Source organism: Pleurodeles waltl, chromosome 7 (genome assembly GCF_031143425.1).
Source record: "Pleurodeles waltl isolate 20211129_DDA chromosome 7, aPleWal1.hap1.20221129, whole genome shotgun sequence".
NCBI classification, from domain to species: Eukaryota; Metazoa; Chordata; class Amphibia; order Caudata; family Salamandridae; genus Pleurodeles; species Pleurodeles waltl.
Window position 1 is genome coordinate 782,010,712 of NC_090446.1, and position 25,310 is coordinate 782,036,021.

General features: G+C 47.9%; 1 protein-coding gene across 3 annotated transcripts in view; it reads right to left on the reverse strand.

Annotated features, from left to right (window-relative positions):
* ANKHD1 (ankyrin repeat and KH domain containing 1) overlaps positions 1–25,310 on the reverse strand; it is an 896,896-nt gene that overhangs the window by 147,469 nt on the left and 724,117 nt on the right. The gene's annotated exons all lie outside the window — the stretch shown is intronic.

A 25,310-nucleotide genomic window follows, 5' to 3' on the forward strand; every position in this document is an offset into this window, starting at 1 on the left:
TAAGTGTAGTAGGTAGCTTACGATGTTTTTTGCAGATGCGTGTAATGGTTGGATTTGATTATTATGGCAGTAATAAACAAACCTTTTCCACTTATTTGCGTAGCAATGTCTTGTGGTTGGTTTCCTAGCCTGTTTTATGACCTCCATGCATTCTTGTGTAAGGTCTAGATGTCCGCATTCTAAGATTTCAGGAGCCAAATCGCTAGATTTAGTGATGCTGGATTCGTGTGTCTGATCTGTTGTTTGTGTTGAGTTAACAGATCTGGTCTGTTTGGCAGTTTGATATGAGACACTACTGATAGGTCTAGTAGTGTTGTGTACCAAGGTTGTCGTGCCCAAGCTGGTGCTATCAGTATTAGTCTGAGTTTGTTTTGACTCAATTTGTTTAATAGATACGGAAGGAGTGGGAGAGGGGGGAAAAGCATATGCAAATATCCCTGACCAACTCATCCATAACGCATTGCCTTGAGAGTGAGGCTGTGGGTACCTGGATGCGAAGTTTTGGCATTTTGCGTTTTCTTTTGTTGCGAATAGGTCTATTTGCGGTGTTCCCCATCTTTGGAAGTAAGTTTGTAGTATCTGGGGATGAATTTCCCATTCGTGGATCTGTTGGTGATCCCGAGAGAGATTGTCGGCTAACTGGTTTTGAATTCCTGGTATGAATTGCGCTATTAGGCGAATGTGGTTGTGAATTGCCCAATGCCATATCTTTTGAGCTAAGAGACACAATTGTGTCGAGTGTGTCCCTCCCTGTTTGTTCAGATAATACATTGTTGTCATGTTGTCTGTTTTGACAAGAATGTGTTATTGGGTTATTAGTGGTTGAAATGCTTTCAATGCTAGAAATACTGCCAGTATTTCTAAGTGATTTATATGAAGTTGTTTCTGTTGAGTGTTCCATTGTCCCTGGATGCTGTGTTGGTTGAGGTGTGCTCCCCACCCTACCATGGAAGCATCTGTTGTGATCACGTATTGAGGCACTGGGTCTTGGAAAGGCCGCCCTTGGTTTAAATTTATAGTATTCCACCATTGAAGCGAGGTGTTGTGTTTGGCGGTCTATCAACACTAGATCTTGAAGTTGACCCTGTGCTTGTGACCCTTGTGATGCTAGGCACTGTTGTAAGGGTCGCATGTGTAATCTTGCGTTTGGGACAATGGCTATGCATGAGGACATCATGCCTAGTAGTTTCATCACTAATTTTACCTGGAACCTTTGGTTTGGGTGCATGGCTTGTATTACGTTTTGGAATGCCTGTACCCTTTGTGGACTTGGAGTGGCAATCCCTTTTTTTGTGTTGATTGTTGCTCCTAAGTACTGTTGTATTTGACACGGCTGTAGGTGTGATTTTTGGTAGTTGAGTGAAAACCCTAGCTTGTGAAGGGTTTCTACAACGTATTTTGTGTGTTGAGAACACCGTTCTTGCGTATTGGTTTGATTAACCAATCGTCCAGATACGGGAACACATGTATTTGCTGTCTTCTGATATGGGCTGCCACTATGGCAAGGCATTTTGTAAAGACTCTTGGCACGGTTGTTATCCCGAATGGCAACACTTTGAACTGGTAATGTACTCCTTGGATTACAAATCTTAAGTATTTTCTGTGGGAAGGATGTATGGGTATATGGAAATACGCATCCTTGAGGTCTAATGTTGTCATGTAGTCTTGTTGTTTGAGTAAGGGGATTACGTCTTGAAGTGTCACCATGTGAAAGTGATCTGATTTGATGTAAAGATTTAGTGTTCTGAGATCTAAGATAGGTCTTAGAGTTTTGTCTTTTTTGGGTATGAGAAAGTACAGGGAGTAAACACCCGTTCTTTTCTGATGATTGGGTACTAGTTCTATTGCGTCTTTTTGTAACATCGATTGGACCTCTAGTTGTAATAGATCCATGTGTTGTTTGGACATGTTGTGTGTTTTCGGTGGGACATTTGGAGGGAATTGTAGGAATTCTATGCAATAACCATGTTGGATAATGGCTAGGACCCACGTGTCTGTTGTTATTTCCTCCCAGTTTTGGTAAAAATGTGTTAGTCTCCCCCCCCACTGGTGTTATGTGTTGGGGATTTGTGACACTGGAGTCACTGTTTATTTCGCGGTGTCTTGGGACTTTGGAACTTCCCTCTAGTTTTAGGGAACTGTCCCCCTCTGTATTGTCCCCGAAAACCTCCCCTCTGATACTGGCTCTGGTATGTGGGCCTTGTTTGTGAGGTTGAGGGTTCTGTGCTCTGTCCCCGAAACCCCCCTCTGAACTGTGTTTTGCGAAATGTGCCTCTGCTCTGTGGGGAGTAGAGTGCGCCCATGGCCTTGGCCGTATCTGTGTCCTTTTTAAGTTTCTCGATAGCAGTGTCCACTTCCGGCCCAAACAACTGCTGTCCGTTGAAAGGCATATTCAGCACCGCTTGTTGAATTTCTAGCTTGAATCCTGAGGTGCGTAGCCATGCGTGTCTCCATATGGTGACTGCTGTATTTACACTTCTTGCAGCTGTGTCTGCTGCATCCATTGCCGACTGTATCTGATTATTAGAGATACTCTGGCCCTCTTCCACCACTTGTTGCGCACGCTTTTGGAATTCTTTGGGTAAATGCTCGATGAAGTGTTGCATTTTGTCCCAATGAGCTCTATCGTATCTCGATAGCAAGGCCTGTGAATTGGAATTGCGCCATTGGTTGGCTGCCTGTGCCGCAACCCTTTTCCCTGCTGCGTCGAACTTGCGACTTTCCTTGTCAGGTGGTGGTGCATCTCCCGATGTGTGTGAGTTTGCTCTTTTGCGAGCTGCACCTACTACCACTGAGTCTGGTGTTAATTGCTGCGTGATGTACACAGGGTCCGTTGGTTGTGGTTTGTACTTTTTTTCCACCCTTGGAGTGATGGCCCTGCCTTTCACAGGCTCTTGAAAGACTTGTTTGGAGTGTTTCAACATTCCCTGTAACATAGGGAGACTCTGGTACTGACTATGTGTGGACGACCGAGTATTGAACAAAAAGTCATCTTCAATTGGTTCTGCATGCAGGGTGACATTGTGAAATGCGGCTGCTCTGGACACCACCTGTGTGTAAGCAGTATTGTCCTCAGGTGGTGATGGCCTCGCTGGGTAGCAGTCGGGACTGTTATCTGATACAGGCGCATCATAAAGATCCCATGCGTCAGGGTCATCTTGGCTCATTCCTGTATGCGTTGGGGATTGCATCATTGGTGGAGTGGCCATTGGTGATGGTTGTGGTGAGCGATGTGGTGACGGTGGCGGAGTTACTTGTCTTGCCACCTTTGCTTGTGGCTGTTTGTCTTTCTCTTAGAAAGCAAGTTTCCTTTTCATTCGGATTGGAGGGAGAGTTCTTATTCTCCCTGTATCTTTTTGAATGTGGAGCCTTCTTTGCGTGTAATCTGGCTCCCCAGCCTCTAGCTCCTGGCCAAATTTGTGTCCTTGCAATTGTGAGGACAGTCCCTGCTCCTCAGTGTACGAACCTGGTTTCGGCTCCGAAGCCAGATGTTTCGGTATCGAAACTTTTTCAGCCGTCTTTTTCGGCTCCAAAGACACTTTCTGGGCTTTCGGTGTTCCGATTTCTCGATGCCGAGATTGCTCTGACCCGGTGTCTCGGGGTTGAGCCTGTTCTGTGCCGGTATCTCGACCGGAGTCGGATGACTTCGACACGTGCGTCCCCTTTTTCGGTGCCGTTGGCCGGTCACCTCATTTTCGGGTTAAGCCATGGCCTGCTGGCGGTGGCGTCCCCTGGGCTTTTATGTATTTTCCGTGAGTTTTGGCCAGGGGTGTTCTACTCATGGTTTTCGGCGTCTGTTGGTTTTCGGCCTCGTCCGAGTCTGAATCCACGATGGAGAAGGTTTCCTCTTCCTCCAATTGTTGGTGTCCTGCCGGCGCCGACGCCATCTGAAGTCTTCTTGCTCTCCGGTCTCTAAGCGTTTTTCTCGACCAAAACGCTCGACAGGCCTCGCAGGTATCTTCTTTGTGTTCGGGAGACAAACACAAATTACAGACTAGATGCTGATCGGTGTAAGGATATTTGTTGTGGCATTCGGGGCATAAGCGGAATGGGGTCCGTTCCATTAGCCTTGAAGACGCACGAGGTCGGGCCGACCAGGCCCCGCCAGGGAATCGAAAACCCCGAAGGGCCACCGGAGCTCTTCAAAATTCGGTGTCGATCTGTTTTAACTAACCCGATACCGAACGCAAACAATACCGTCGAATTTTCCGAGATTTAACTAACTTTCCGAACCGAAACACGTAGCGAAGAGGAACACGTCCGAACCCGATGGCGGAAAGAAAACAATCTAAGATGGAGTCGACGCCCATGCGCAATGGAGCCGAAAGGGGAGGAGTCCCTCGATCTCGAGACTCGAAAAGACTTCTTCGAAGAAAAACAACTTGTAACACTCCGAGCCCACCACTGGATGTGCACAGCATGTGTATCTGCAGCTACACATGCCATCGAACATATGGAAAATGTCACTTACCCAGTGTACATCTGTTCGTGGCATGAGTCGCTGCAGATTCACATGCTGTGCACATCCCGCCATCTCGTGTTGGGCTCGGAGTGTTACAAGTTGTTTTTCTTCGAAGAAGTCTTTTCGAGTCACGAGACCGAGGGACTCCTCCCATTTCGACTCCATTGCGCATGGGCGTCGACTCCATGTTAGATTGTTTTCCCCGCAGAGGGTGAGGTAGGAGTTGTGTATGCTAGTAATAGTGCCCATGCAATGGAGTGAATACGTATGTACATAATGAAGTTTAAAGTAATATATTTACAAATATACAAATGTTCAAGATCAACTTCTAAACGGCTACAGGCTCCCGGAGAGGTGGGTGGGCGCATGTGAATCTGCAGCGACTCATGCCACGAACAGATGTACACTGGGTAAGTGACATTTTCCGTTCAATGGCATGTGTAGCTGCAGATACACATGCTGTACATAGACTAGTAAGCAGTTATCTCCCCAAAAGCGGTGGTTTAGCCTGTAGGAGTTGAAGTTGTTTGAAACAATGTTCGTAGTACAGCTTGACCTACTGTGGCTTGTTGTGAAGTTAACACATCTACACAGTAATGTTTGGTAAATGTATAAGGCGTAGACCATGTTGCTGCCTTACATATTTCGTTCATTGGAATATTTCCTAGAAAGGCCATGGTAGCACCTTTCTTTCTGGTTGAGTGCGCCTTTGGTGTAATAGGCAGCTCTCTCTTTGCTTTAAGATAGCAGGTTTGAATACACTTAACTATCCATCTAGCAATGCCTTGTTTTGAAATTGGATTTCCTGTATGAGGTTTTTGAAAGGCAATAAATAGTTGTTTTGTTTTTCGAATTAGTTTTGTTCTGTCAATGTAGTACATTAGCGCTCTTTTGATGTCTAATGTATGTAGTGCTCTTTCAGCTACAGAATCTGGCTGTGGGAAGAACACTGGTAATTCTACTGTTTGATTCAAGTGGAACGTTGAGATAACTTTTGGTAAAAATTTTGGATTTGTCCGTAGAACTACTTTATTCTTGTGTATTTGAATAAATGGTTCTTGTATGGTAAATGCTTGAATTTCACTCACCCTTCTTAGAGATGTGATAGCAATTAAAAATGCAACTTTCCACGTTAAGTATTGCATTTCACAAGAGTGCATGAGCTCAAAAGGCGGACCCATGAGTCGTGTTAAGAAAAATGTTGAGGTTCCATGAAGGAACTGGTCAAATCAAATCAAATCATTAGCATTTGTAAAGCGCGCTACTCACCCGTGCGGGTCTCAAGGCGCTAGGGGGGAAAGGGGGGGTTATCGCTGCTCGAACAGCCAAGTCTTTAGGAGTCTCCGGAAAGCGGAGTGGTCCTGGGTGGTCCTGAGGCTGGTGGGGAGGGAGTTCCAGGTCTTGGCCGCCAGGAAGGAGAAAGATCTCCCACCCGCCGTGGAGCGGCGGGTGCGAGGGACGGCAGCAAGTGCGAGGCCAGCGGAGCGGAGGGGGCGGGTGGGGACGTAGAAGCTGAGGCGTCTGTTGAGGTATTCCGGTCCCTTGTTGTGGAGGGCTTTGTGTGCGTGGGTGAGAAGACGGAAGGTGATCCTTTTGCTGACTGGGAGCCAATGCAGGTGTCTCAGGTGTGCGGAGATGTGGCTGTTGCGGGGTACGTCGAGGATGAGGCGGGCCGAGGCGTTTTGGATGCGTTGCAGGCGGTTTTGGAGTTTGGCGGTGGTCCCGGCGTAGAGGGTGTTGCCGTAGTCCAGGCGACTCGTGACAAGGGCGTGGGTCACGGTTTTTCTGGTGTCGGCGGGGATCCAGCGGAAGATCTTGCGGAGCATGCGGAGAGTGAGGAAGCAGGCGGAGGACACGGCGTTGACTTGCTTGGTCATGGTGAGAAGAGGGTCCAAGATGAAGCCGAGGTTGCGGGCGTGGTCTGCGGGGGTCGGTGCGGTGCCGAGGGCCGTGGGCCACCAGGAGTCGTCCCAGGCGGACGGGGTGTTGCCGAGGATGAGGACTTCCGTTTTTTCTGGTGGTGTTCTTGGTGGTATAATTCTCTTTAGGCCTTCCATAAACGCTTTTATGACTGGTATCCTAAATAATGAAGTTGAGTGCGTAATTTGCAGGTAAGCTGAAATTGTAGTAAGATGTATCTTTATGGAAGAGAAAGCTAGTTTTGACTTTTGCAAATGTAGTAAGTATCCTACTATATCTTTTGCAGATGCATGTAAGGGTTGAATTTGATTATTATGGCAGTAATAAACAAATCTTTTCCACTTATTTGCATAGCAGTGTCTAGTGGTAGGCTTCCTAGCTTGTCTTATGACCTCCATACATTCTTGTGTGAGGTCTAAGTGTCCGAATTCTAGGATTTCAGGAGCCAAATTGCTAGATTCAGCGATGCTGGATTTGGATGTCTGATCTGTTGTTTGTGTTGTGTTAACAGATCTGGTCTGTTTGGTAGTTTGACATGAGGTACTACTGAAAGGTCTAGTAGTGTTGTGTACCAAGGTTGCCTTGCCCATGTTGGTGCTATTAGTATGAGTTTGAGTTTGTTTTGACTCAACTTGTTTACTAGATATGGAAGGAGTGGGAGAGGGGGAAAAGCGTACGCAAATATCCCTGACCAGTTCATCCATAGCGCATTGCCCTGCGACTGATGTTGTGGGTACCTGGATGCGAAGTTTTGGCATTTTGAGTTTTCCTTTGTTGCAAATAGATCTATTTGTGGTGTTCCCCAACTCTGGAAGTAAGTGTTCAGTATTTGGGGGTGAATCTCCCATTCGTGGATCTGTTGGTGATCCCGAGAGAGATTGTCTGCTAACTGATTCTGAATTCCTGGAATAAATTGTGCTATTAGGCGAATGTGGTTGTGAATCGCCCAATGCCATATTTTCTGTGTTAGGAGACACAACTGTGTTGGGTGTGTCCCTCCTTGTTTGTTTAGGTAATACATTGTTGTCATGTTGTTTGTTTTGACAAGAATGTATTTGTGGGTTATTATGGGTTGAAATGCTTTCAGCGCTAGAAATACCGCTAACAGTTCTAAGTGATTTATGTGAAACTGTCTTTGCTGTATGTCCCATTGTCCTTGGATGCTGTGTTGATTGAGGTGTGCTCCCCACCCTGTCATGGAAGCATCTGTCGTTATCACGTATTGTGGCACTGGGTCTTGGAAAGGCCACCCTTGGTTTAAATTTATACTGTTCCACCATTGAAGCGAGATGTATGTTTGGCGGTCTATCAACACCAGATCTAGAAGCTGACCCTGTGCTTGTGACCATTGTGATGCTAGGCACTGTTGTAAGGGCCGCATGTGTAACCTTGCATTTGGGACAATGGCTATGCATGAAGACATCATGCCTAGTAGTTTCATTACCATTTTGACTTGTATCCTTTGTTTTGGATACATGGTCTGTATTACATTGTGAAATGTTTGAACTCTTTGTGGACTTGGAGTAGCAATCCCTTTTGCTGTGTTGATTGTTGCTCCTAAGTATTGCTGTGTTTGACACGGCAGAAGGTGTGACTTTGCGTAGTTGATTGAGAAACCTAGTTTGTGTAGGATTTCTATGACATATTTTGTGTGTTGTGAACACCGTTTTAGCGTGTTGGTTTTGATTAACCAATCGTCCAGGTACGGGAACACATGTATTTGCTGCCTTCTGATATGTGCAGCTACTACTGCTAGGCATTTTGAAAAAACTCTTGGCGCCATTTGCAGTCTTCTTGCTCTTCGGTCCCTGAGTGTCTTCCTGGACCGAAACGCTCGACAGGCCTCACAAGTATCCTCCTTGTGTTCTGGTGACAAACACAAGTTACAGACCAGGTGTTGATCTGTATATGGATACTTGTTATGGCATTTTGGACAGAAGCGGAATGAGGTCCGTTCCATCAGCCTTGAAGAGACACGTGGCCGGGCCGACCAGGCCCCGACGGGGATCGAAAAAACCCTGAAGGGCCACCGGAGCTCTTCTTAATTCGGTGTCGATCTGTTGTAACTAACCCGATACCGAACGCAAACAATACCGACGATTTTTCCGAGATTCTAACTAACTTTCCGACCCGAAACACGGAGCGAAAAGGAACACGTCCGAACCCGATGGCGAAAAAAAAACAATCTAACATGGAGTCGACGCCCATGCGCAATGGAGTCGAAATGGGAGGAGTTCCTCGGACTCGTGACTCGAAAAGACTTCTTCGAAGAAAAACAACTTGTAACACTCCGAGCCCAACACCAGATGGCGGGATGTGCACAGCATGTGTATCTGCAGCTACACATGCCATCGAACATATATATATATATATATGTGTGCTCAGCACACTGTCATCCTTAAACTTTTCATACTTGTATTCCTTGGAACTAGTGGGAAATAGTTGTCATCTTAGTTATCAGTGTCCTAATCCATGCCAATAAGACTGTGTAAATTCTGGGCCCTATCATGTGGCAACAGCAAAGTATTGGAGTTCGAAGATGTGCGTGACTTCTGTTAGGGTCATGGCGAATTCAGTTCTGAGTTGGATAGCACTATAGGATGTGCATCCTCATTTGGCATCGGCATCAGAGTCTACGTGAGAGCAACTAGCGCAGGGGATGGCACAGGGACTGGTGTCTGCACTAAAGCTGGTGCTGAACCCGATGAGGGTCGTAAGGGTACCAGCAATACATATAGGGGACCAGCAACGGAAGCCTGACTGTAGGCCCCTCTGGATCCTGTCAGCCTAACGGCGTCCGAGAGCACCAATGTAGTGTCAAATACATGCCGCAAGGCCTCTTTGAATGCCTCTACCTGCTGCAACATTGCAGACGAAGGTGCTTTGGGACCAAATTCTAAATCGGCTCCAATGGAGATTGGGAGCAAGATGGAGAGGCACGTTGATGCCCTTGCTCGTTCTCTGGAGATTGAGAGTGGCTGGAAGGGTCTGATTCCTGCTTGGATTTCTTGTGCTTTGTCAACAATGGTCTGCTGTGGGAACATCGGTCAATCACCGTGAGGAGACGTCTTGTGTTTGGACACATACAGTTTGTTATCACGGTCCCGGCATTCAGGTTCACCTGGCTGCAGTCGCTGCATGCTTTAGAGTCATGATCGGACCCCAGGTATCAGAAACAGACTTTATGAGGGTCCATGACAAACATGTGCTTTCAGTAGTACCTGCACAGTTTAAACCCTATTGTTTTAGGGGGTGACATTTCCTTTTTCAAAAGTCTGGTAAAAGACTAGGGAGAAGCCAGATCTTCACCTGAAGACACAGAAAGAAAAGAACTGACATCAGCATGCATGAGTTGGCAATGTATGCGGATATGTTTGTCACATCTGGAGCTGAACCACATTGGTGCAGGCCACACACTGCTACCTACCAGTGAATAGAGGTACTGCTCTAAAAGTTTTCAGATCCAGTATGACATCTGGAGAAATTTCACAAAGTGAGGAACCTGTGGATACAATATTCATCAGAAGTCAAAATATGGAACACAGGAACTCTCGACCTACGAAGGGCCAAAGACAACCACCATCACTTTTCTGAACCCAAGGGACACTGGTGAGGCCGAAGAGGAATAAGGCAAACTAAAAATGCTGGTGGCCTACCTTGTATCGCCGGTAATGCTTGTGAGACCTGCAGGATGGGTATATGAAAATATGCGTTCTGGAAGTCCAAGGACACAATCCAGTCAGTTGGGTCCAGAGCACATATCAACTGGGCCAATGACAGCATTATGAATTCGTCCTTCCAAGTATGGTGTTCAGCGGGAGGGAGTCCAAGGCAGGCATTAAGCCTTCCTTGCCATTCTTCAGGACGATGAAATAGCGTGAATAAAACACCCTAGGTTTCTCGGAGTCCGATACTCCCTCTAAGAAACCACTGGAGAGCAGTAAGCATAATTCATCTGGATTGATAAATGGTCATCTAAAATCCAATCTGGTATGGAATTATTAATTGATGGGGAGGACAGAAAATGTAGCACTTTGCCTTTTTAAACAATTTGCAGGACCAAAATGCCTAATGTCATTGTAGGACGTTGGCTCTCCATTTGGTTCACTAAAAGGAAGTACAATGTGCAGAGTCCAGTGGATCCTCAATTGGTTGATAGAGGCAAAAGTAAATAATACTAACACACACTTTTTTGTTAGTGTAAGCGAGCATTTAGGCTTATCAGAGGGTAGTGCAAAGAATTTGTTGTACTCACAGAGACAAATGAGAAACACTCAAAGAATACATCCAAGACCAATTTAGAAATATAACACTACCTTTTACATATGTTTTGAAACTAAGAACTTTGTAAAAGACTAAGTACTGCTTTTGTCATTATTTGTTACAGGTAAGTAAAGACATTAAATCTGTGCATCTTTACACACAATGCAATCCTATGAAAGGAAAAGCCAATAATGCATGAAGGTAGGTAAAGCTGGTTTCACGGGTTCACCTTCAGGTTTTAGAGATGTAGGGGCCCAAGGTACAGAGTAATTCAGCAGTTTGCCAGAAGCTCCCTGAATTTCACTGGGAGCAGGGTGCTGGTGAGGTTAGAGCTGGGCATGCTCCTGAGATGGGAAACCACCTGGAAACAGGATGCAAAAGGGGCACTTAGGAACAAGTCAGAGAGCTCCCAAAGAGGGGATTGGGTTGCAAGGGGCCTTAAAGCAAGGGGGCACATCCAGTTCTTCAGGATTCAGGCTGGACGGCTTGGATGCAGAGTGGATAGGGCAGCTGGACTCTGTGCACAAAGATGCTCTTCGCAGTTAGGTGCCAAGAGCTGGCAGGGGCAGAATCAAGACTGCTGGGCCACTCACAAAGTGTGTCTTAGTGGTGCTGACGTCCCTCAACGACTGCTTGTTCCTTGTGCATTGGGAATCCAGAAGGGACTCTCACTGTTGGTGCAGGGCATCTGGTACCCCGGGGTTTGGTGCTGCACAGCTCCGGATGGTTCTTGTGTCATCACACTTGGTGTGGAGACAGTACTGGTCCTCCAGAGCATGGGTACCTGTTCCTGGTCATCTGCAGCATTGGCTGCAAGGTGGTCGACCAGACTCTGCTTTTCAGTTCCTGCGGACTGCAGGGAAGCAGCTCCTCTACTCCAATGGAGACAGGCAGTAATTTGGGAGATGCTGGCAGGCTATCGGAGGGCTTTGTAGTTCTCCAGCTTTGCGGACGAGTCACACTGCCACGACTGTCAAGAGAGGTGCAGGCAGGCATGGTTTTGCACCACAAAGTGCATGCATTCCAAAGTGGAGTCTGTCTTCTCCCCACAGAGGCAAGACCCATTAAGGGGCACCTCCATAAGAGAAGCCCAACACCATTTCTGCTGCTCTTGCCATCCCACTCCATATGACCACTTCCATGGGGCATAACCCTGGCCCTAGAATGCTAATTCCATCCAAAACAAGATGGAGGAATTTGAAAAGTGGTGTCCGTTATCTGTTGAATTACTGGCTGGGAAGATAGTATCTGCCTATAAGGTAGCACCCTAGGATAGCCATTAAATTTCCTGAACTGGTGCAGAAACTGTTGGGCAGAGGAGAATAGCCCCAAGCAATGTGCAGTCTTTAAAGCATTCCAAAGTGGAGTCTGTCTTCTCCCCAAAGAGGCAAGACCCATCAAAGGGCATCTCCATAAGATAAGCCCAACATCACTGGAGAAACCACTGTACCTCAGGCAGGTATGTCTAAGAAGCACAACCATGATATCGACCACTTTGCCAGAGAAGTGCGTGGCATCCAAACATGCATGGTTAACATATTTGGCCATGTTCTGCCAGTTGTTTATCTTTTGGGCAAAAGAGGCCAGGAGGCCCCTTGGGACTGCCAGCAAGCTTTTGCTGCCCATGTCCAAAAGGACGTCCTGTTAGCGCCCCAACAGGTAGGCAGAGTTCATGAAGCTCCGTGCCAAAGAAGCAGAGGAAAACATATGCTTACCAAAGCATCAATCTTTTTGGACCCTCTATCCGGCATGATTGGCTTAAAATTCATATAGTTTCACCTTACAAGTCGGGGCCTGTACATTTTTGTTTTTTCTGGAATAAGGTGCATTGTGAGAAAGTCAAGTTCATCAGGCGCTGGTCTAGACAACTGGCTACCTGCCATGTATTAGGAGGGCAAGATGATGGCTTCGACCAAGTAGCCTTCAAGGTATCTTTGAGGGGATCATTAAATGGAATTAAGGGCTCAGATGCTGCTAGCCCAGGATGTAGAATTTCTGTCAAAAGAAATGTTTTGTGTCAATAGAGTGCAGCTGCAATTCCATTACTCTAGCTGCCCTTTGAATCACTTTCCTACGTTGGAGGCCAATGTGGTGAGTAAAGCGGTCTCATGGGAGGTATCAAACCCCAGTGGCATTTTGTAAATGGAGGTATAAGCCATCATCAGTGTAATGAGGGGGAGAAAGCCATTCTCCCCACCATAGTCAATATCCTGGGATGCACCATGCGCTAGGAAAGGATCATATTCAGAGCCAAAAACATAGCCTCTATTGATAGATGTGACACAGTAGAGGCACAAAAATGGAATTAGGATGCATGACAGTGGGTGGAACCTTTGGAATCTCACAGAGTGACAACGGCTGGGATCATACTGACATCCATTTGTGATCAGTCACAAGCTTCAGCACTGGATTATCGTCAGTACCAGGGAGACAGGGTCCAGTGTGGTGCACTGCGACTTTACAGGACTAAAGGGGAGCATGGCAAACTAGAAATGCACTTGTTGACCATAAACCGCAGGCAATGCCTGTGGGCAAGCAGGACGGGGATGGGGAAATATGCATCCTGCAAGTCTACCATCCAGTCTCCTAGAAAGAACCTGAGCAAGTGTGATCATCTTGAACTTCTCTTTCTTGAGAAAGTAATTGAGAGATCTCGGATCTAGACTAGGACGAGGGCTTCCACCCTTATTTTGCACCTGAAAGTAGCTGGAATAGCAACCACAACTTATTTCTGGCATTGGTACCTTCTCTGTGGCTTTCTTGGCCAAGAGCTGCAACTTCCTAGCGGCGAAGAGGAAGCTGATTCTCCATCAGCCTCTTTTGAGATGGTGGCATAAAGGGAGGGGTAGTCACGAAAAGGAAGGAGTACCCCTTTCGGACTACTGTTATGGACTGCCAGCGGGGCAGGTGACTGCCACCAACTGAATGCCCATAATGGTTTATGGGCAGATTAGGAGGGTTTAGAGGCTACAGCTGTGGGGTGGGGTGGACTGACCCAACCTCTGGCTGCCTGCTACATGAAGTCTGTGGATACTGTGAACTCGGCCAACAGGGGCTGTGGAGCATGCGCAGCAGAGTGGCTGGGTGGATACTGGCACAGAAGATATCCCCTTCTGTAGTCACAAAAGGAGCGAAAGCGGACTTGGGGTGGTGAGGGGCTGAAGATAAGCCCAATGTTCGGGCTGTAGCCACACTGTCCTTAAAATGTCAAAGTCCGCTTTGTCTCTGAAGAGACGGGAACCATCAAATGGCATGTCCATCAAAGAAGACGTGACATCCACCAAAAAGCCAGTAGTCTGTAGACAGGAGTGGCGCCCAAGGGCCACCGTTAACAAAACGGCAGTGCCCAGCGAGTTGGTTGTCCACAATGAATTGTGAAGTTATCTGTTTTTCTCTCGTCTGTCACAACTTGGGAGAGCACAGCCCAGGCCTCTTCCAGGACCGAAGGCAGAGCTTGCACAACCGTGTCCCACAGAGTGTGGGAATAGCTACCCAAAAGGAATGTGGCGTTCACACACCGCAATGTTAGGCTGGCAGAAGAAAATATCTTCTTCCCAAGCATCTTCAGCCTCTTGGATTCCCTGCAGAGAGGAGCAGTAGAGAATGCCCCAGGGTTAACATGGGAGGTGAAAGCCTGGATGTAGGAATCTGGCTATTTATGCAGTGACCCAATGTAGGAGGACACTATGCAGATAGTCCAAGGCAACTACATGGGTAAAAATGACAATCCCAAAAGCTCTCTTATGTGGTAGTTTGGGCGAGCAGTTAGTCTTATCAGAGGGTAATGCTAAGCATTTGTTGACAGGGCAGAGACAAATGACACACACACACACTCATGAAGCAACTCGAGACCAATAGATTACAAAAATAGTTACTTTGCTTGTATTATATGTAAACACCAGAACATTTATAGGAAACTAAATACTGTTGCAGTTCTTAGAGTGATTTGCAAGTAAGTAACACTTGTAGATAAATGTGTTTTTAGGCAGCACAGGTTCCAGAGTATTGTGTCTGCATAGGAGTCCTTACACTCAGTGCTCGGGGGCCCCCTGTAAGTAGGAGGGTGCAGCGGGTGCAGAATTACTGACCAAACCAGCAGTTCAGGTTTACTTGCCCAGGAGTGTCTGGGTGTAGTAGTGCTGGTCGTGTCTGGTTCCTGCGCACTGAGCACTTGGCGAAGAGAGGGGGCCACCTGGAAAGAGAAAGCAAAAGGGGGCTTGGGGACAAGTCTGGGAGCTCCCAACAAGGGGGCGTAGCTGGTGGGCATCTGGAGAGCAGAGGGACACCACTGGAAGTCGCGGCCCCGGCCGCGGTGCTGGGGTGCATTGGATCCTTAGCGGTAGTGCTCCTGTGTCAAGGTGCACATGGTTCTTTGGGTGACCTGAAGAAGGAGAGACAGAATAAGGCAACAGGACGACTGAGAAGGCTGCCCTCTGGGATGTTGATGTCCCTCACTGGCAGGTCTTCGATTCTGCTGTTAGAGTCCAGAGTGTGCTTCAAAAAGCCTTGGTTGGTGCATGGGGTCCATTACTCGAGGTACTGATGCAGCCTAGCTCTGGTGGTTTCTTGGGTCTTCTCACTTGGTGGGAGACAGGACTGACTTCTTGGAGAACGGGGACCTCCTCCTGGAAAGCTGCTGTGATGGTGGACCTGGGGGTCAGCAGGCTGGTGAACTGGACTTTGCGGTTTGTGTCTGCAAGTAGCAGCAAAGTGGCTCCTCCAGTCCAAGGGAGATGCTGATGGGCTGAGAAGTGCTGGAGATCCTTCAAGGCTTTGGGAGTCCCCACAGCTGTAGGACGAGTCGTGATGTCTCTAATGTCGGGATGGCAGTAGGTAAGTAGGCAGGGTTTTGCTCTCAAAGTTTACCAGGTGTCCGCAGTTCTCGCTCTTCTGTGTCCGCCTCTTCTTGTTGTCCGTCAAATCTGGCTTCTGGTACTGAATTTAGGGGTATTTTTAGGGGAGCTTAGGGTAGTAGCCAATGGGCTACTTACCCTTGGGGGAGCCTACACCTCGTAATGACCACTTCCTGTTGGGACTGGGCAAATCCCTATCCCAGAAAACATAGTTCCGACCAAAACAAAGATGACAAGCTGATTTTCCTGCCTGTCCTGGTGCCAAATGGGCCTTCATGGCAGGGAGGTAGCTACCCCCACGACTAGGAAAGCCAGGGAGGTGTGCATACCATAGGAGGCAGGATCTTTGAAGACCTCACACTTTGTATGCAGATCACCAAGCCATTCCGCTGGAGTGGGTGGTAATACCCCTTTCTGGAGCAGGCATTGTTTCTGAACTCAGAGCGTGGGTTCTAACCTGCAGAGGTCAGAAACATGTCTGGTGGTGGCAGACTGGAATAAACTATAGTCACTCAGCACACCAAGAGTCTAGTGAGGTTCAGGAGCCACCACTAAGGTGCCCACTGGGTGCATGTTCACATAAACGTGCGGCTGGCATCAGCCTGTATTTATCAAGATGAGGTGTCTGATACCAAACACCATAGGGTTTGGAGAAGCCATTATGTAACTGGGTCATTGTAGGAAAATGACTCATGGCCTAGATACCCCCTAACTTTCTTTCTTTTGGTTGATGCTAGTTATGATTAAAAATGTCCTGGGACCCTGCTAACCAGGCCCCAGAACCAGCGTTCTTTCCCTAAACTGTACCTTTGTCTCCACAATTGGAACAGCCCTGGAACACAGATAAGTCCCTTGTAAGTGGCACCCCTGGTACCAAGGGCCCTGTGGCCAGGGAAGGTCTCTAAGGGCTGGAGCATGCATTAAGCCACCCTGGGGAGCCCACACTCAGCACATGCACCCTGCGTCACAGCTTGTGTGTGCTGGTGGGGAGAAAATGACTAAATCGACATGGCACTCCCCTCAGAGTGCCATGCCCACAACCCACTGCCTGTGGCATAGGTAAGTACCCCCTCTAGCGGGCCTTACAGCCCTAAGGCAGGGTGCACTACACCACAGGTGAGGGAATAGTTGCATGAGCACTATGCCCCTACTGTGTCTAAGCCAATTCTTAGACATTGTAAGTGCAGGTTAGCTATAAAGAGTATATGGTCTGGGAGGTTGTCAAACACGGACTCCACAGTTCCATAATGGCTACACTGAATTCTGGGAAGTTTGGTATCAGACTTCTCAGCACAATAAATCCACAATGATGCCAGTGTGGGATTTATTGAAAATGCACACAGAGGGCATCTTAGAGATGGCCCCTGTATACCAGTCCAAATCCTAGTGTTAGGCTAACCAGTTCCTGTCAGCCTGCTTACATCCAGAAGGGTTTCTGGCCACATGGGGTGAGTGCCTTTGTCACTCTGTGGCCAGGAACAAAGCCTGTACTGGGTGGAGGTGCTTCTCACCTCCCCCTGCAGGAACTGTAACACCTGGCAGTGAGCCTCAAAGGCTCAAGCATGGTGTTACAGCACCCCAGGGCATCCAGCTAGTGGAGATGGCCGTCCCTCCGGACACCGCCCCCACTTTTGGAGGCAAGTCCAGAGGAGATAATGAGAAAAACAAAGAGGAGTCACCCACCAGTCAGGACAACCCCGAAGGTGTCCTGAGCTGAGGTAACCCCTGCCTTAGGAAATCCTCCATCTTGCTTTGGAGGATTCCCCCCAATAGGATTAGGGATGTGCCCCCCTCTCCACAGGGAGGAAGCACAAAGAGGGTGTAGTCACCTTCAAGGACAGTAGCCATTGGCTACTGCCCCCCAGACCTAAACACACCCCTAAATTGAGTATTTAGGGGTGACCCTGAACCCAGGAAACCAGATGCCTCCAACCGGTAGAAAGAAGGACTGCTCTCCTGAAAGCCCCGCAGAGACGACAGACAACAACTGACTTGGCCACAGCCCTACCGGCCTGTCTCTCGAATCAGAGAACCTGCACAGCGACGCATCCAGCGGGACCAGCAACCTCTGAGGACTCAGAGGAGTGACCTGCACCTAATGGACCAAGAAACTTCCAAGGACAGTGGCTCTGTCCAAAACCATAACCAAGAAACCATCTTTAAAGAAGACTCCAGCCTAACTCTGGAAGTGGGTCTTCACACTCTGCAACCGACGCCCCCTGCCCGAATCCAGAGAAACCAACACTGCAGAGAGGACCCCCAGGTGACCAACACGACGTGGACACCCTGAGTCGACCTCCCTGCACCCCCACAGCGACACCTGCTGAGAGGATCCAGAGGCTCTCTCTGACCGCAACTGCCCGGTAACAAAGGAACCCGACACCTGGACAAAGCACTTCACCCGCAGCCCCTAGGACCGAGAGGAACCAACCACCGGTACAGGAGTGACCAGCAGGCAGCCCTAATTCTAGCCCAGTCTGTGGCTGGCCCGAGAAGCCCCCCTGTGCCATGCCTGCATCGCCAGAGTGACCCCCGTGTACCTCCATTGACTTCAATACAAAACCTGACACCTTGTTCACACACTGCACCCGGCCGACCCTGTGCCGTAGAGGGTGTATTTTGAGTGCCTGTTTGGGGACCCCCCCCACCCCTCTGTGCTCTACAAAACCACCCTCTGGACTGCTCCACGAGGACGCAGGTACTTAACTGCTAGTAGACTGGAACCGGGGAGCACCCCTGTTCTCCATAGGCGCCTATGTTACTTGGGCCCTCCTTTGACCTCTGTACCTAATCGCCCTGTGTTGCTGGTGCTGGGTGTTTGGGGTTGACTTGAACCCCTAACGGTGGGCTGCCTATGCCTCGGAGACTGAACTTGTAAGTGCTTTACTTACCTGAGAAACTAACCAGTACTTACCTCCACCAGGAACTGTTGATTTTTGCAGGGTCCACATTTAAATTAGCTTATTTGCCAAAACTGTGTACATTACTGTTTTAATTCAAAGTTCCATACTTACCTGTGTGAAGTACCTTAAAATGTATGTACTTACCTAAATTCTGAATCTTGGGGTTCTAAAATAAATTAAGAAAATAATATTTTTCTATATAAAAACCTATTGGCCTGGAGTGAAGTCTTTGAGTGTGTATTCCTAATTTATTGCCTGTGTGTGTACAACAAATGCTTAACACTACCCTCTGATAAGCCTACTGCTCAACCACACTACCACAAAATAGAGCATTAGTATTATCTAATTTTGCCACTATCAACCTCTAAGGGGAACTCTTGGACTCTGTGCACACTATCTCTCACTTTGAGATAGAATATACAGAGCCAACTTCCTACAGCCATTCATGTTGAAGAGTGTCTAGCACATACCTTAAAATGGCTTCCTGGTTCACTTGCAATGCTCAGCAATGGAGCTGAGCATCACAGGGCCATATTCACTTGCGCAGATATGGCCACACAGTAAGTCTATTGCACTCTGCCTTTCGGCTCTTAGACCTGCCGTAGAGGTGGATTACATAAAATTAGCTGCAGTGATGGGGGCATGACCCACCAAGAGTGTGCATTGTCGGGTTTTTTTCTGGCTTGCACTAGGGCACGAAGACTGCAATGGCAGCTGTGTGCTTCTCAATTGTAAGGGGGGCCCGAGAGTAGCCCTTAGGGACCCTCTCCTCTGCCCAAGCCGTAGGTACCAGGGGTAGCATTCAATAGGGACTTACAGGGGTGGAGGAATGTGCCAATTGTACACCATTCTACCTGTTTTTAGGAAAAGAGCACTGTCACTGGGTCATGTTTAGCAGGAACGTAGTGCAGCACAGAAAAAAAAAAGAAAAAAAAACCTCTGTGGCACAAAGTGGGGGATGCCCATGTCAAAAAGGGGCAATTCATACACTGGACCACCAAACTCACAGGAAAGGGGTGTTTAATGGGGAAAGCTGGGTCCCCTAGGTTGGGGCGCTGGCAAGGGGCGGGTGTCCTATTCACAGAAACCCCTGTCTTGGGTTTGGAACAGGTGCCCAAAATGACTTCATTAAATGAGAGTAGAGGTGGTTCAGATGGGCAGACCCCTGGCTGAAGCACCTCTGTAAATACATTAGCCTTAACTGCCACCAAGAGCAGCTGAAGGTCAAGTACCTCTGCCGCACCACTATAAAAGACTCTACCTCCTCCACAGCCACAGTAGGGGGAGAAAGCATGCCAGTATCTGAGGAAGAGTCCAGGCCACTAGCTTCACAGTTTCTCAGGCCAGTCTATATCCTGATCATAAGGCTGGAGTTCCTCAGGGCACAGCGATACCTCCCATTCCTCTGCGACTCCTAACCCACAAGAATAGAGCTAAAACTCTGATCTGGAAGGTAAGGCTCCCGATGGAGCCGGATACGGCATCGAACAGCGCCGTTCTGGCTCCTTATCAGATATGGGAATCAGAATCGGAATGGCACCGCTGGTGGGTGCCGTGAGCATCAGCATTGGGGTAGGGGAAGGTGGAGGTGGTATGACCAGCATCAGTACAAATACAGGAATGGATTCTTGGACCCAACTGGCACCAGAGCTGCTGGAGCAGAACCAAGAGAGGCCCCAGCTGACCCCTAGGGGACCCGAAGGGTTAACGGAGGTGTAGTCTTGCCCAGTTAGGAGGCAAATGGTGTCAAATTTCTTTTAAGTCGAGCGGGGATAGCTCTGGCTCCTGTAAACTCAGGAAGACACTGGGTCATCCCAGTCGCAGACTCAACCTCTGAGCAAGGCCTAGAATGCAGATGCTCCTCGCGCCGTCAGCTGACAGTTGTGCATAAGTTGAACATTTCAATGATGACTTCTTTTTGTGCCGGTGTAGCAAGCTGGCTCTGTAAATACTATACCAAAATGAGGTATGGTGTGCACAGAGTCCACTGGATCCCCAAAGGCTTAACAGAGGCCAAAGAAGATAACAATAATGCTGCTTTCTTTAGTAGTAGTGTGGCTGAGCAGGTAGCTATCAGAGGACAGTGCAAGGCATTTGTTGTACACATACAATGACTAACTCCAGGCCAATTGTTTTTATAGCAAAAAAATATTTTGCTACTTTATTACTAGAACGAAAAGGTCTTTGTTGCAGGTAAGTACAATAGTAAGTTATCAAATGTACTTTGTTTAGGTTTTGCAAATAAAACAGTTTTCAATTTCAAAAGTGCAATTTCTCATAGGAAACAACGCAGTCCTGTGTAGTTTACAAGTAAGTACTCTACTTACGATCACAGTCTTCGGTAGTCTACAGGTCAAGGTTCAAGTTGATCCCAAAAGCGCAACACCAGCAACACAGGGCTGGTCGGGTGCAGAGGTCGAAGTTGGTTTCGTTTTTTTAATAGAATCCTATTGGGACTGAGGGCATTCGAAAAGAAACAGGTTGCAGGTAAGTACCTGTGACTTCAGGGCCACCACCAAGCACAGACCCTTAGCTGCACAGGGGCAGCCTGGTGCAAACACAGCGTCGGGAGCCCAATTCTTTTCAACGGGGGGCCACCAGGGGTCACAAATATGCTGTCAAATGAGTCCAGGGAGTCTGTTGCGGAAAACCAAAAACTGCATAAGTAGGAGAGGAGCCAGCTGGATGTTGCTGGACTGTTAGTCGTATTCCCCAAGGCCAGGGGGGGAGAGGGGTGAGGTGGGGCAGGGGGGGGGACAGCACCTCCACTAGCTGGATGGCCCTGGGCCACTGTAACACAAGGCAGGACAAGTATTGAAGTTGAAGCACCTCCACCCAGATCAGCCTTTGTTCCTGACCCCAAAGAGCACAAAGGCTCTCACCCCACAGGGTCAGAAACTTTTCTGTTAGTGGCAGGATGTCACAGACCGGTCGGCCTTAAATTAAAGGGTTGGGTGAAATAGAGGGGGCATTTCTAAGAGAAAATAAATCCAACACTTATCAGCGTGGGATTATGAGCTGAGAAGTTTGATACCAAACTTCCCAGTCTTCAGTGACGACATCATGGAGCTGTGGAGTTTGTAATGAAACTCCCAGCCCATGTACTCAATATTGCCCCACTGCACTTACAATGTCTGAGAATGGGCTTAGACACCGTAGGGGCATATTGCTCATGCAGCTCTGCCCTCACCTGTGGCATAGTGCATCCTGATTAAGGTCTGTAATGCCTGCTAGAGGGGTGACTTACCTATGCCATAGGAAGTGGGTTGTGGGCATGGCACCCTGGAAGGGGTGTCAGGTCAACTTGGCCTTTTTCTCCCCCACCAGCACACACAATCTGCAATGGCAGTGTGCATGTGCTTGGTGAGGGGTCCTGTAGGGTGGCACAATACATTGGTACTTACTTGTATACTGCTTTCTTTACAAAAACCAAACAAAGTACATTTGATACATATGCTTGGTGCCTATTGTCAACTGTACTTACCTGCAACAAAATGCTTCTGGTTCTAGTAATAAAGTTGGAAAGTATATTTTTGCTATATAAAACCATTGGCCTGTAGTTAGTCATTAAGTGTGTGCCTCATTTCTTGACTGTCTGAGTAGAAAAATGCTTTGCACTACCCTCTGATAAGCCAAGCTGCTCAACCACAGTACCACAAAAGAGAGCTTTGGTATTACCTACTTTAGCCTCTGTTCAGACTCTAGAGAACCCCTGGACTCTGTGCACAATATGTCATATTAGTATAGTATATACAGAGCCAGCTTCCTACATTGGTGGATCTGCGGTGGGGTCTACAACTTTGCATTTTCTGGACTACTCAGTCATATCTCATTACAAGAATACGTTCCAAAATTGCCTTTAGATTCAACTGATTTTTTGAATTGACAATTTTTCTAACATTTTAAGTCGTGCTAGGGCCTTGGTTAAGTCCCCTTAGCATTTCTTTTTGGATTTAACAGTCACCATAGTTAGGGGTAGGTAGCTAGAAGTAGTGTTTTAGTTTCTAAAAGTAATCCCCAACTTTAGTAACAAAATGAGCAGCTCAGAGGACATTGTCGTGGAACTCAACCTCACTCCTTACCTCCACCTTGTGATGGGAGAGTTAGAGTCCCTCTGCAGACTGAAACACACTAAAACTGGATAACTCTAAGGAAAGGAACCTGCAGCTAAAAGTCTTTATCAGAATAAATGCTTTACACCTGTTCTTTTATTGAAGCCTGACTGCTCTCAGTCACAGCCACAAAGGGTTCAGCTAAAGTTTTAAAAATGAAATGTGACTAGACCTTAATGGATTGGTAGTTTATTACAAGCGGAGACTTCATGCCGACACCATATTATACAGTGCATTTCCTCACAATAGGGATGTGGGAGAGAACAAAGAGGATGAATGTAGTAAAGTGCCCCTTTTGGACATGGTCACCCCCACTTCTGCTCACTGGTACGGAGGTTTTCTGACTGAGGTGCACTGGGTTCCAGCTCAACAGGTCCCCAGTGCCAGTGCTCTTTCCCTAAAATGAGTTAAATGTCTAATTGCATCCAACTGGAATAGAGTCTAATGTCTCTACAAGTCCCTAGTAAAGGGTACCATTGGTACCTAGGGCCTGGAGAGTGTTCAAAAGGGCTGCATGTATTGTACCACCCTCCAAAACCCCCTTAAAATTGCACATAGCCTGCCATTGCAGACTGCGTGTCATGGTGCAAGCCATGATAGGGCACCCAAATTGTGTGCCATGCCCCACTCACTGCATGTAAATATATTTAAGTCACTCCTATAGCATGCCTTAGAGCCCTACGGCAGAGAGGATTGTATGTAATGTGTAGTTCGATTACTAGATGTTGCAAGTGAACAGGGAAGCCATCTTAAGGTATGTAGGAGAGACTCGTCAGTATGAGCTACCTGGCTACTTAATGGCTTTACTGGTATCAAACACCTAGTCTTAATACATCCAGACTGACGCACGTCTTGGATTTATTCGGATGTGCACCAGGGCACCATAAAGGTGGCCCCTGGAATCTACTAGTCCTCTAGTGTGCTGGCTGACTGGCCTCAACCAGCCTGCCAAGGAAGACGGGTTTCTGATCCCCTGTAGGTGAAAGCTTGCGCTTTCAGAGGACAGAAAAAGTCTGCTCCAGAGGAAGGTGATCACACCTTCTCCAGCAGGATGGCTAGTGATCTAGCATATCGGAGCCAGAGGTTCAAAGCCCCTAGCCGCTTTTAATATGCAACCCGGCTTTACCAGGACTGGGAAATGTCACCCTCTGCCCTGAGGCCCATTTGGCACTAGCACAGGTGGAAAATTAGTTATTCAGTAGGCATGGCATGCCTTTGGGCTGGTCACACCCCTAAGGTGGGCTACCCAAAGTGGACACTCGAGGAAGGGCTCTACCATCTTGGTTTTGGTGGTACTAGGAATTCTGGGACAGGGCTATGCCCACTCCCCACAGGAAGTACTCATATAGGAGGAGCAGTCACCCCCAGGGTAAGTAGACCGCTAATACCCTACACTCACCTAAATGCCCCTAAATTGAGTATTTAGGTGGCCCAGACACTGGAAGTAGATATTTGTCTTACTGAAGAAAGAAGAGGACATATAAGAGCTGCAGATGCAATAACTGTGGACTTCTGGTGCAAAACCCTGCCTGCCTGCTCCTGACCCAACAACCTGACTCGTTCTGCAGCTGCGGGGACTCCAAAAGCCTCAGAGGATCCCCAGCACAGCACCAAGCCGTCAGCATCTTCCAAAAAGAGAAGGAGCGAGTGCTCTGCACTCACCAACAGCAAAGCCCGGCTCACTGTTGTGTTGACTACCGGATACACCAACACAGCAGCCACTAAGGAGGAGGTCACTGTACTCCAGGAGGCTAGATCTGTCTCCCCACCAAGTGTGAAGACATCAGGACCCACCGCAGTCATCCTGCCCTGACACCAGGAGTCCCGGACCCCATGCAACAACCAAAGCTTGTTTATAATCCTATCCAGAATTAAACGCCATAACTGAGGACCAGCCGTAGAGGGACGTCAGTAACCCAGAGGACATCAGCGTGAGTGACCCAGCGGTCCTGACTCTAGCCCTCTTTTGCAGGTCCACCCAATTACCATGGGTGCCTTAACGTAGGAGCACGGATGACAAAGACCCGCTGAACCAGAGCTCCCCGCCCCCGGTCCATGACAATCAATGGTGTTCCCTGACTCCAAGGAATCCCACCAACTGATTCCCCCTACTGGGAGCTCCTGGACCTGTCCCCAAGTCCCCCTTTGCAGTCTTTTCTATGTAGCAGCCCTCATTACTAACCGTGCAGTGTGCAAGGCACCTGACTCGAACAGCACCACTGCATCCAGACACCCCAGGACAGATAGAATTGTATTGCTGGCGGTTGTAAGGTGCTCCCCTAGCACCCTACAACCTACAGGGGACCCCCAAGAACTGCCTGCAAGGACCCCCTTGGAGTAAAAGTACTTTTAAGTATTTATCGTGGAAAAAACACATTTGAGTACAAGTGTTACTTGCTAGATCAATACAACTGAGACAGTACTTATCTTCTTTGAAGTTTTTCTAGTGTTAAAACATTATATACGAAAAGTTACAATATTTTTCTAAACATCAGTCTTGAGTTTCTTCTCGAGTGTGTGTCATTTATTGACTCCACATTCAACAAATGCTTATGACTACCCTCTAATAAGCCTAAGGGCTCGCCCACACTACCACTAAAGAGAGCTTTTGGTATTATTACCTAACCCCTGCAAACCAGTAAAAGTCGCCTGTACCATCTGCATAGTATACCCCTAAATTTGGTACACTACATAGATAGCCAGCTTCCTACAATGGACAGAGAAGGAACAGAGTATGAGAAGCAGGAGTGAGCTCACTTGAGCAGAAAAAAGGGACGACAGTTATAAAGTAGTCCCT